We start from the raw sequence: 11090 nt of genomic DNA, 5'->3' as shown, positions 1-11090 counted from the left end.
ATCTGTGTGAGTTACCCTCATGGTCTTTTGGGCAATACTTTAAAACTGAATTCCTGAACCAGTTGAATGACAATATGATAGTCATAATACCTGACCAGCTAACTGGAGAATGCTATCATGCTAATAAAATGAGGCAATAAATAGCAAATTTTGACAAATTTTTAAGTGTAATACATCAAGGAGGATGACTAAATGGAAGGCACTGTGGGAGCTGATTCACATTTGAAATAGTTGGAAAACTGAATGTTACTTTTTCCCCCCCCCCCTTTTTTTTGCCTGGAGAGTCCCAGTGATGGAGGATAAAATCGTTGTTTTCAGTTTTTTGAAAGGCTGTAAAATGGAAAACATTGTATATTGCACCAGACATCAGAACTTCTAGCACTGGAAGGAGGTAAAAGGGAAGCCGATTTCACCCAAGGCAGAGCTTTCGAACTTTTAGAGCTGTCCAACAGTGGAGCGGGCTATCTCACTTGAGATAGCTCCCTGAAATTGGAACTGTGGAAATAGAAGTTGGAAGAGGGGATGCTCGGGTGGCTCAGACAGTTAAGTGTCTGCGCTTGGGTGGGGCCATGCTCTCCCGGGGCTGGGATGGAGCTCCAGGTCCCGGGAGTCCGTTTCTCTTTCTGCCTCTGGCCCCTGCTCCTGCTCCCTCTCTCTCAAATGAATAAATAAAATCTTAAAAAAAAAAAAAAAAAGAAAGTTGGAAGATCATTGCATGGAATGTACAAGAGCGAATTCCTGCCTGGGCAGAAGTTAGACTAATAACCTATAACGTGTCTTCCAATTCTAAAGTTTCTATGACTGTGCAGCTCCGTTAACTTGACGTTTGAATATACCTGAGTTATTTTTGTAAGATAAAATTTTATCAGATAAATCAGCCAACTTAAAAAACTGTATGGTCAAATTCACAGTAAGTAAAAGGATAAAACGAGGACTGGGAAATCAGGTTTAAAACTGAAAATCCCGATACCATTGAAGGCCACTTGCAAAACTTTTAACAGAAAGGTGGAGGTGGTGTGTCTGTGCGTGCGCGCGCGCGTGAGTCGAGTCATGTGTCCGGGGCAAGTGACACTTGTAACCGAAGATGTTAATGTTCTAAATTCTTTTACTTTACACGGACTTGCACAGGCGTGTTTTTCACACCCAGCAGCAACCTGTGCAGAAGCGACGTCGCGGGTCAGTTGAGGAACGGTTTTCCGGAAGGCGCTTCGCGGTACCGCAGACGCCCCCGAACGCTCCAGCCGGTGGCCGACCGTGCGGGCTAAAACCGAAGGGCCGCTTTGGCCGCCCGCGCGAACCACCAGTCCCAGGGGCCCCCGCGGCGCCGCGCACGCGCCATGGCGTGGCGGCAGCGCCGCCGCAGGACGTAGGGAAGCCAGCTAGCGAGTAGTGGCGGCGGCGGCGGCGGCGGCGGCAGCGGCGGTAGCAGTTCGCGGCGACGGCGACGGTTCCGAGGCCGAGTGGCGGTGCGGCGAAACCTGGGTGCCCTCCTTCGTGTGATCCCCGTGGTGAGTGCGCGTCTCCGGTTAAGTCGCGCGGAGTGCGCGGTTCGCTGCCTGGCGGCCGGTCTGGTCTGGCCTAGGGCCGCAGCCTGCGCCTAATGGCCGGGCCACCCCGTGCAGATGACCCCTGGGCCCTGGGCCCTTCCCTCCCGTGTCGGTGGAAGTAGGGGTAGGGGGACACACGGTTAGGCCCAGGGGACAGATGTGGCGGCGCCCGCGGGCCAGGGCGCCCTGGGGCAGACGGGAGGGAGGGACGCGTGGGGGATGGGATGGGGACGGACCGAGGAACGGCGGGCGGCTTTGGGTGGGAGCCGCAGGCGAGCGACCTGGCAGGTGGAGAACTGAGCACAGGAGGCGAGAGGGAGGTGGACTATCTTCTGAGTGCCGCTGGTGAAGGTGTCAGCCTCGGGGATTCCTGACAAGCTGGACTCCTGGGTCTGGGGGCAGCCCGTCTTCGAAAAGCACACACCCAGTATACTTGGCATCTTTCTACTTGCTGTTGGAGGTCTTGGAAGTGAGAGACTGGTGGTTGCTTCCATCTCCTTTTCCTTCAACTTCACCTTTTATTGACTGTCAAATTTAAATGGGTGCTGGCTGGGCAAACCATAGAAATAAACAGTGTTCTGTGTATAAGTCTGTGGGAAAACAGGCATGGTGATATGTTCAGATGAGAGCTAGGCCAAGGGAGGAATCTTTTTTATTTTAAAATCTGTGACAGGGGCGCCTGGGTGCCTCAGTGGGTTAAAGCCTCTGCCTTCGGCTCAGGTCATGATCCCGGGGTCCTGGGATCGAGCCCCACATCGGGCTCTCTGCTTGGCGTGGAGCCTGCTTCCTCCTCTCTCCCTCTGCCTGCCTCTCTGCCTAATTGTGATCTCTGTCTGTCAAATAAATAAAATCTTAAAAAACAAAATTGTGACAGAAGTTAGTTTGAGCACAGCTTTGAACTAGAAAGGATTTTAACCTGGGATTTTACCATTTGGTGGATTTTTATAGGGGATTTTTGAACTAGAATGGGGATAAAATCACATCTATTTTTATTACCTGGGAACTAATTTTTAGTTCTTTCAATTATGAACGTAGGCAGTGGAATTTACAATACCGGTGACTTTGTCACCGATAAAAATTATAAATATTTTTGTATCATGTTTACAGTTTTTGCAGATCTCTCAATATCATTTATGCTTGTATTTTTTTGAATTTATAGCATTATTAGATACACTGTTAGATCTTGTTATTTAATGTGATGATAAAGCCACACATATATTAACAAGTCATGATTTTTAAATAACAGTTCCATATAATTGGTTTCTTTCATGATTTCATATATTTAGTTGTTTAAAAGCAATCTGAGGGGTGCCTGGTTGGCTTAGTCAGTGGAGTGTGCAACTCTTGATCTCGGGGCTGTGAGTTCAGTTCCCACGTTGCGTGTTGATATTATAATCAAATCAATAAAATCAAAATAAAAATCTGAGAGTCCATAGGCTTCATCAGACTACCAAAAAGATCCGTGGTACAAAAAAGATGAAGAACTCCTGAGGTAGAAGTGTTTGGTGATCTATAAATTGGCCTGAAAGATATTTGAATCTTTTTTTTTTTCCTTTTTTTTTTTAAGGAAGAAGATAAAGCAGATAGGATTATAGTATAGATAAAGAGGGAATTTTGTACACAGAAGTAAAAGAAGAATTGGCTGAGTCAGAATAATAATTTTGAAAGATAGACTGTAGATACTTCATTCAGTGTACTGGGGAATCAGCAAAATAGTCTGAGGAAAAAAGGGAAGTGAATACTTTGGCTTTTAGATTTTTATAGGAAGGCACTGCCTAGTTCTAAGTGGCAGAAGCCTTCTAAGCTCTTGTGTAAGCCTGTGAAAAGAAATTTTAATGTGTGCTGGTTTTCTTCAAATCATATAGGTAGTGTGGCTTTTAAAGAGGGAGATACTCTTTTTTTTTTTTTTTAAAGATTTTATTCATCTAAGGGAGAGAGACAAAATGAGTTTGGGGGGAGGGGCAGAGGAAGAAGCAGACTTCCCTTTGAGCAGGGAGTTGGGCGGAAGTGGGGCTCCATGTGGGGATTGATCCCAGGACCTGGGGATCATGACCACTGAGGTGCCCCAAAGAGGGGGATATTCTAATTTTTTTTAATCTTTAAGTAAAAATCACATGGTCTCTTTTCAGATATATTTCCTATTGCTGTTATTCTTTTCATATATGATAGAAAGTAAATGTGCAGGCGATAGAGTTGGGAGAATTGGTAAATCATTTTCTCAAAATTCCATTTTATTTTATTTTATTTTTTTTAAGATTTTATTTATTTATTTGACATAGAGAGATTACAAGTAGGCAGAGAGAGAGAGGAGGAAGCAGGCTCCCTACTGAGCAGAGAGCCCGATGTGGGACTCGATCTCAGTACCCTGAGATCATGACTTGAGCCGAAAGCAGCAGCTTAACCCACTGAGCCACCCAGGCGTCCCTCAAAATTCCATTTTAAATTCTTACAGTTCAGCTTCATTTTAGCATTAGACTTCTCACTGACAGATCACTGTTGACATTTCTTTAGATTATGTGGGACTTGAAATTTGCAACTGTTTGTAAAACACCTGTCAATACTTTGTGTGAGATTTTTTCCCCTCTAAAATAATAGCAATAGTGGGAAAACCATTGCGGCAAACTTTTTTTTTTCCTGGAAAAAGTAAAGCGGGGTATGGAAGAGTGAAGAGTATTTTATGAAAAGATATTGGTGCTGAAATAGTTTATTCTGAATTGAACACACCATACGACAAAATCAGTGCCTTGGAGAGATATTGCCTGGTACTTTCTGTGTCCTTATGCTGCCTCCTTATTATTCTTTGTTCCCTACCCCTTTATTTTTTTTTAATAGCATGTATTTATCTGATACCATATTATTTGTAAATTGGTTTTAAAAATTTTTGCCTCCCCATTAGAATTTAGGTCTGTGAGAATAGTGATTTTTGTCTTTGCCACAGTGCTGGAATAGTGGCTGGCACATAACAGGTATTCAGTAAATACTTGATGAATGAGTAAATGAGTTAAATTATAAGACCTAGGTTATTTATTTCTAGGAATAAAATATCTATTTTAAAAATCTTACAGATGGGGTGCCTGGGTGGCTCAGTGGGTTAATCCTCTGCCTTTGGCTCAGGTCATGATCCCAGGGTCCTGGGATCAAGCCCGGAATCGGGTTCTCTGCTCGGCAGGGAGCCTGCTTCCCCCTCTATCTCTGCCTGCCTCTCTGCCTACTTGTGATCTCGCTCTCTGTCAAATAAATAAATAAAATCTAAAAAAAAAAAAAAAAAAGTCTTAACAGATAGTATCATGTATGCCGGTTGAATTTGAACCTTTTCATCTTACATTTTTTAAAGACAAATTATTTCCCAAACATTATGCCCTGCTTTCATGGGCATTTGGTTTCACATGGGAACTGATCATTCTTAGTACATGCTGCCATGTAGGTTTGATTATCCTGAATGTCTTACAGTGATGTGATAAAAGGAAGGGTCTGTGGATGAAGTTCTTTTACTTTGTGATCCTTGGTTGGTATAAATGACACTGAATTTTTGACATGAGATTGATAGAAAAAAAATTTTAATGTCTGACAGTATCAAAGTTAGTGAAGATGTCACTGAAAATGGTAATTTAGAAACTGCTGTAGGACAATTTCTATGTAGGACAGATTCTAAACAATGTAGGAATTTAAATGGGTATAACTGCCTCAAGAGACAGCATTTGCAGTTATTTAGTAAAGTTGAAAATGGGCATACCCTACCTCATAATTTCACAGTTTCTGGAAAGAAATAAGAATGGGTGGAGGTGGTGCAAAGGGGATGATACGGTAAGTTTTCTTTAAATATTAAAAGCAATTATGATGATGTTAACAGTTAATCCTAATACAAGTGCTAAGTCATCTTTGCACCTGTTCCTATTTTCTGTTGATTTTGCTTTGAATCCATAACTTCATTTTTTTAAAAGATTTTATTTATTTATTTGACAGAGAACACAAGTAGGAAGGGAGGCAGGCTCCCCGCTGAGCAGAGAGCCCGATGCGGGGCTTGATTCCAGGACTCTGGGATCATGACCTGAGCCAAAGGCAGAAGCTTTAACCCACTGAGCAACCCAGGAGCCCCCATAACTTTTTTTTAAAAGTAATTTCTATGCCCACATGGGGCTTGAGCTCTCAACCCCGAGATCAGGAGTTGCGTGATCTTCTGACTGAGCCAACCAGGCACCCTTGAATCCATAACTTTTAAGTATTGTTTCCCAACTCTTTGAAAAATTATAAGCCTACAGAAGAGTTGCAACAGTAGTATAATAATACCCTTGTACTCCTTGCCTAGATTCCATAGTTGTTAACGTTTTGCTATGCTTGCTTTATGCACTAGTAGATACATTTCTCCCTGAACCACTTGCGAGTTAGGTATAGATACCATCAGGACACTTTACCCTCTAAGTACGGGTATGTATTTCCCAAGAACAAACACTTTCTTCCACATAATTGCAATTCAGTTGTCACCCTCAAGAAATTTAACATGGATATATAATTTTTCTTTAATATATAGTACCTATTCAAATTTCCCCAATAGTCCCAATACTGTCCCTAGATCCTTGGTTTTCTGTTTGATCCAAGATGCATTTAAGGGGCTTGCATTGCATTTAGTTGCCTGCTTGAATCTGGACTGGTTTTCCAGCCTTTTGGAGGGGGCAGGGTGGAGGATGTTTTTCATGGCAGTAAGTATCCAAATGAGTTGTTTTGTAGGATGCCCCTCAATTTGGATTTGTCTGATTGTCTCTGCATGATCAGATTCAGTTAAACATTTTTGGTTGGAATGCTGTGTAGTTGATTTTAGGTCTCAAGTGTGTCACATCAGAGGCACTAGCTGTCAATTTCATTATTGATGTAAATTTGGTCATTTGAATAAAGTAGTATCTACTAGATTTATTTTGCAAAGGGGCCCTTTTTCCTTTGTAATTAATAAGTAATCAGTAAAGTGATTTTTTTATGATTTTTTTTTTTTTTTAGAGAGAGAGAGTGTGCACTTGTGTGAATGGGAGGAGGGGGTGAGGGAGGTATTTCAAGCAGACTCCCCCACTAAGCATGGAGCCCAACATGGGGCTCAGTCCCACAACCTCAAGATCAGTACCTAAGCCAAAATCAAAAATTTGATGCTCAACCAACCAAGCCACCCAGGTGCCTTTTATTATTATTTATTTATAATTTATTTATTTATTATTATCATGTGCCCCCTTTTATTATTTTTTTTTAATGTAAAAAATATTTTTTTCCCTTTTTAAAAAGATTTCATTTATTTGAGAGAGAGAGATAGAGACAGAACATGAACAGCAGGGAGGAGGCAGAGGGAGCGGGAGAAGCAGGCCATCACTGAGCAAAGAGCCTGATGCAAGGCTCAATCCCAGGATCCTGGGATCATGACCTGAGCCGAAGGCAGACACTCAACTGACTGAGCCACCCAGGCGTCCCACATTATGTTTGTTTCGAACAGTACTGATTTAGGAGCACCTGGATGGCCCAGTTGGTTAAGTGTCCAACTCTTTGTTTTGGCTCAGGTCATGATATCAGGGTTAGGAGACCCAGCTGAGTGATGGGCTCATGCTCAGTATGGAGTCTGCTTGAGTTTCTCTCTCCCTCTGCTCCCCCTGACCCCGTGCTTGCTTCTGCTGTCTCTCTCTCTCTTAAATAAATAAATCTTTGAAGAAAACAGCACTGGTTTAATAAAATAGACTTTCACACCTGCACACAGAGTAATACATGCAATATGTGTGGGGGCTATACTCAGAAGTTTACACTCAGTATTTATTCATTTCTCACTCTTCAACCTGTCTTCTATATCGAAATATCAAACATACCAAATGTTTTTATATCAAAATATGAAAGTTTCAGAGTCTAATGTGAAATTGTTTACAGAGCACTAATAAATGTTTGAGTGACCACTGTGCACACGGCATTCTATCCATAAAGTAACTGGTTCTGGGGCATGTGGGTGGCTCAGTTGGTTAGGTGTCCAACTAATGTCATGATCTCACTGTGATGGGATCAGGTCCCATATTGGGCTCTGTGCTTAGTGCGGAGTCCGCTTCAGATTCTTCCTCTCCCTCTCCTCTGCCTCCCTCTATTCCCCCTCCCCCCCCCCTTTTTTTTTTTTTTTAAAGATTTTATTTATTTATTTGACAGACAGAGATCATAAGTAGGCAGAGAGGCAGGCAGAGAGAGAGAGGAGGAAGCAGGCTCCCCGCTGAGCAGAGAGCCCGATGTGGGGCTCGATCCCAGGACCCTGGGATCATGACCTGAGCTGAAGGCAGAGGCTTTAACCCACTGAGCCACCCAGGTGCCCCACCCCCTCCCCTTTCTAAAGTAAATAAAGAAAATGAAGAAAAAGTACGTTGTTCTGCTACACTTCAGCAGCTGAAGGGACACATATTCTGTGTCTGGCTAATACGCATTCTGCTCCTGCATTGTGCCTTGCACCGTGCTAGACGCTTTACTTTCACTGACTTGCAAAATCCACACAACTACCCTATGAAGTAGATTCTACTTCAAGAAGAAACTGAAACACATAGAGGTTAAGTAACTTGCCAAAGTCCTACAGTCTGTGGAAGGTAGGATTCCAACCCAGCAGGCTCAAACCAAACCACCACATATTCCTGGGGCTTGATCTCACAACCCTGAGACCATAATCCGAGCCAAAACCAAGAGTCTGAGGTTTAACCAACTGTGCCACCCATGCGCCCCTGGAGTGATTATTTTAAAACTTTATCTGACTCCATGGGGTGCCTGGGTGGCTCAGAGTGTTAAGCCTCTGGCTTCAGCTCAGGTCATGGTCCCAGGGACCTGGGATCGAGCCCCGCATCGGGTTCTCTGCTCAGCAGGAAGCCTGCTTCTCTTTTTCTGCCTGCTGCTCTGCCTACTTGTGATCTCTCTGTGTCAAATAAATAAAAATAAAATCTTAAAAAAAAACTTTATCAGACTCCTGAATTGTTTATATAGAGGTGCCAGTATAAAGTGTAAAGAAGATTTAGATTGGAGATACTGCCACTGAACGGGAGAGTGGAAGATCAGGGAATGCTGTTTGAAGGAGGTGGCATTTGAGGTGGACTAAAAATCATAGATGTAATTGGCTCCAGGGCTGTTGGAGAAGGGCTCCAGGCAAAGGAATAAGCGGAACAAAGAAGAGGAATTTGTAAATTACATAGAATATCCAAGTCTTTTTTACTTTTTCTTTCTTTCTTTCTTTCTTTTTTAAATTCTGGCTAGTATGTTAGGTCTCTGAAATGGAAAAATGGGAGGAAGGATTGTAAAGGTAGCTTGGAATGAAGAAATATGGAAAAATTGTAGCCACCCAGGCGATAGTATGTGATCATTTGCCTGCAGGTGTATCACTCCCTTCCTAGTGCTCTCTACAGTGAAATTGCACACAGGGAACCTGAAGTCAATATTCTGAAGAAGAACCAGAGAGGCAGCATGGGGAAATGAAGAGTGCGGGCTGTGAAGCCAAACAAATGTAGTTTTAGAATTCTCTGCCGCATGACAGCTGAATGGCTAGGTAGGAAGTTATTTGACTTTTCTAAATCTGATGCCTCATCTGTAAAGTGGGGGGTCATAGGACTGACTAATGACAGGAGCATATGAAAAGCTTCGGGAACATGCCTTTCGTTCAGTGATTGCTAGTTATCTTTTGGTGCTCCAGCTCTCTTGCATTCTGTTTTGCCTTGGTACCACATCCCTGACTTTAAAACAAGCCTTAGGGGCACCTGGGTGGCTCAGTAGGTTAAAGCCTCTGCCTTTGGCTCAGGTCATGATCCCAGGGTCCTGGGGTCGAGCCCCACATCGGGTTCTGCTCAGCAGGGAGCCTGCTTCCTCCTTTCTCTCTGCCTGCCTCTCTGCCTACTTGTGATCTCTGTCTGTCAAATGAATAAATAAAAATCCTTAAAAACAAAACAAAACAAGCCTTAGTCTTCAGGTGCTTTCTTGGCCACTATTAAAATGCTGTCACTTCTCACTTCACCCAGTTGGTTCTGCTGTGAGTTTGTGAGCTGCTTTCTAGTGATGACCCAGAGCACTTCCCACCTTACAAGGTGATGCTGCCTCATAATGGCATTTGGAAAAATTACCCCTAATTATTGTAGAAAATTGAAGAGGGAAAGTGGATATATTCCTAATAGTTAGACATTTTCCCTTTATTTAAAAAAGTAAAAAAAAATTTTTTTAGAATTGATTGGGTGGAATTGGTTACACATTACTTTAGGATTCTTCAAGGTAAAGTATGATTTATTTTTTTCTTTTAATTTTAATTTTTTTGTAAAAGCCTGAAATAAGTGGAATCCCTCCTACTTGCTATGGAAAGACCCGTACTTGAAAGAAATTTTCTCAAATGGTTAATTAACTTTTTTTCCCTTCAACTTCTGTTTTTTCCCTGTAATTCCTTCCCTGGAGTTAATCTTTACATAGGCATGAAGGATTTTAGTTAGGTATTTTTTCACTATGAGCTGCCTAAACTTGTGTTTGCATATAATTATTTGTGGCTTTTGCTCCTTAAGTAATCCTAATTAAGGTATTTTCATTTTTAAAGAAACTAGGACCAATAATTTCTGTATCTCTCATATATATATATATTTTTTAAAGATTTATTTGTTTATTTGACAGAGATCACAAGTAGGCAGAGAGAGGCAGGCAGAGAGAGAGGAGGAAACGGGCTCCTTGCTGAGCAGAGAGCCCGATGATGTGGGCTCCATCCCAGGGCCCTGGGACCACGACCTGGGCCGAAGGCAGAGGCTTTAACCCACTGAGCCACCCAGGCGCCCCTTATGTATACATTTTAGAAGAGGCTTCAGGTACTGAGATACTTGATTTTTTGTTTTTATTTTTGTTTTTTCTTTTTAAAAAATTTTTAAAGAAGATTTTATTTTATTTATTTATTTTTAAAAGATTTTATTTATTTATTCAAGAGGCAGAGATCACATGTAGGCAGAGAGAAGGGGGAAGAAGGCTCCCTGCTGAGCAGGGAGGCTGATGCAAGGCCTGAGCCTAAGGCAGAGGCTTTAGCACACTGAGCCACACAGGCGCCAAAGATTTTACTTATTTTTATTTGAGAGAGAGTGTGAGAGAGAGCACGAGAGGGGAGAAGGTCAGAGGGAGAAGCAGACTCCCCATGGAGCTGGGAGCCCGATGTGGGACTCGATCCTGGGGCTCCAGGATAGTGACCTGACCTGAAGGCAGTTGCATAACCAACTGAGTCACTTAGGCACCCTTTTTTTTTTTTTTTAAAGATTTTATTTATTTATTTGACAGAGCAAGATCACAGTAGGCAGAGAGGGAGGCAGGGAGAGAGAGAGAGAGGAAAGCAGGCTCCCTGCTGAGCAGAGAGCCCGATGCGGGACTCGATCCCAGGATCTTGAGATCATGACCTGAGCCGAAGGCAGCGGCTTAACCCACTGAGCCACCCAGCCGCCCCCCGCCCCCTTTTTGTAAAAATTTTAACTAGGCTTCACATCCAGTGTCGAACTCAAAACACTGAGATTTAGGGACGCCTGGGTGGCTCAGTTGGTTAAGCAGCTGCCT

The 11090-nt window shown here is 42.9% G+C and overlaps 1 protein-coding gene across 6 annotated transcripts in view; it reads left to right on the top strand.

Annotated features, from left to right (window-relative positions):
* The first annotated feature begins 1344 nt into the window (after positions 1–1344).
* The window catches only part of GAPVD1 (GTPase activating protein and VPS9 domains 1), a 77988-nt gene continuing 68242 nt past the window's right edge, over positions 1345–11090 (top strand). For 5 of the 6 annotated variants that reach the window (XM_059410807.1, XM_059410811.1, XM_059410808.1 and 2 more), the window contains exon 1: positions 1355–1508. The gene's annotated coding sequence lies outside the window, so the exon portion shown is untranslated. Of the gene's footprint in view, positions 1509–11090 lie in introns of all 6 variants that reach the window. The other variant, XM_059410812.1, reaches the window with a different exon arrangement.

Source organism: Mustela nigripes, chromosome 9 (genome assembly GCF_022355385.1).
Source record: "Mustela nigripes isolate SB6536 chromosome 9, MUSNIG.SB6536, whole genome shotgun sequence".
Lineage (NCBI taxonomy): Eukaryota > Metazoa > Chordata > Mammalia > Carnivora > Mustelidae > Mustela > Mustela nigripes.
The sequence above is the reverse complement of the archived record's forward strand: the minus strand, read 5'-3'. Positions and strand labels throughout refer to the sequence as shown.